A 2,242-nucleotide genomic window follows, 5' to 3' on the forward strand; every position below is an offset into this window, starting at 1 on the left:
AGTATTAACATAATAATGTACATGTAGATATACATATGTCACGGCTAGTAAGCCCAGACACAATAAACTAACAACAAGTAGTTAGGTTGTCAAAAGATTATCATCAAAACAACAAAGAAATGAGATGGAAAATGATAACAACGGTAAAGAGAGAGATGATGAAGAAGGAGAAAGGACAATAATACAAAGAACCAAAAGAACGTGTGTGCTATCCCAGGAAAAAAATCTTACGTAAGATCTTACTTAAGATCTTATGAAACCTTAAAATGATCATGCATGATTAATCATGCCTGTTCTTGCCAGATTATTAGACAAGAAGTTCCAAATTCTTGCCAAGATCTTATGATAAATCTTGTCAAGATCTTATGATAAATCTTACATGATCAGACATGATCAGACGATTAATCTTATGCTATCAATCAAGATCAGGAACTAAATCTTACATTATCAGTCAAGATCAGGAACTAAATTTTGTATGATCTTTCAAGATCAGGCAATAAATCTTATATTATCAGTCAAGATCAGGTATAAATCTTGTATGATCTTTCAAGATCAGGCAATAAATCTTACATTATCTTGACTTATCAGTCAAGATTAAGAACTCAATCTTGCATAGTCTTTCAAGATCAGGAATTAAATCTTACATTATCAGTCAAGATCAGGAACTAAATCTTGCATGATCTTTCAAGAACTAAATCTTGCATAGTCTTTCAAGATCAGGAACTAAATCTTATATTATCAGTTAAGATCAGGTATAAATCTTGTATGATCTTTCAAGATCTTAAAGAGTTTAGTTATGATTTATTAAATGTGATTTTGTCACATCCCTTATAATTAAAATGACTGATCTGATCAAGATCTTACAATGCATTAATGCATACTATAATGTTGTGTGATAATATGGTGACTTAATTAACTTTAATGTTGTTAGAAGTTGGCTTTCTTTATATGCTCATACTTTTGTAAAGGCTATCGTGGGTTGTCAACTACTTCCTGTGACGTCATGCGACTTGTAAGATCTTTCAAGATCTTGCATGACTTATTATGATGTGATATGGTAAGATAATTCATGTAAGATCTTAAATAAGATCGGGCCTGTAAATCTTATTAGTGATATTGTAAGATAATTCATGTAAGATCTTAAATAAGATCGGGCCTGTAAATCTTATCAGTGATATTGTAAGATAATTTATGTAAGATCTTAAGTAAGATCGGGCCTAAAAATCTTATCAGTGATATTGTAAGATAATTCATGTAAGATCTTAAGTAAGATTCAGCCTAAAAATCTTATCAATGATATTGTAAGATAATTCATGTAAGATCTTAAGTAAGATCCAGCCTATAAATCTTATCAGTGATATTGTAAGATAATTCATGTAAGATCTTAAATAAGATCGGGCCTGTAAATCTTATCAGTGATATTGTAAGATAATTCATGTAAGATCTTAAGTAAGATCCGGCGTGTAAATCTTATCAGGGATATTGTAAGATAATTCATGTAAGATCTTAAGTAAGATCCGGCCTGTAAATCTTATCAGGGATATTGTAAGATAATTCATGTAAGATCTTAAGTAAGATCCGGCCTATAAATCTTATCAGTGATATTGTAAGATAATTCATGTAAGATCTTAAGTAAGTAAGATCCGGCCTGTAAATCTTATCAGTGATATTATAAGATAATTCTTGTAAGATCTTAAGTAAGACTATGCCTGTATATGATAGCTAAGATCGATCAGACTAAATCCAAATAAGATCTTATAAGGTTGTTCTTAACTCTTATCTCACCTTATCTCACCTTATCTCATCTGATCAGATTATTTAAGATCTTAGTAAGATTTTTTTCCTGGGAAGAAACCGACTAAGAGAGCCAAAGAAAGCAGCCTTTGCATTAGTCTTGCCCCGGGCAAGACTACTGCAAAGTGATTCCCGACAGAAATTGAGGCTGATTATATTCTTAATGAATAGTACTAAGAAAGATCTTTCGTATCATTACACATGTCATGTGTGTTGTAGGTAAAAAGCCATTTTCTGAAAAATCATACTTTACACCATTGGGCAGAAGACAAAACTTTACACCTCTTTGACCATGTTTGATGATCCAGATGCCAAAAATATGGGAAATATGCAAGGCTATAGTCCATAGATTTTTCCAAAAATTGGCCAAAATATCCCTCCAAATTTTTATTACATTTTCTGATGCATATTGATGTCCTAATGCTGTGTAGAAAGTTTGAGGTGATTC

The sequence above is a fragment of the Amphimedon queenslandica genome, unplaced genomic scaffold, assembly GCF_000090795.2.
Source record: "Amphimedon queenslandica unplaced genomic scaffold, v1.1 AMPQUscaffold_11891, whole genome shotgun sequence".
Taxonomy (NCBI): Eukaryota; Metazoa; Porifera; class Demospongiae; order Haplosclerida; family Niphatidae; genus Amphimedon; species Amphimedon queenslandica.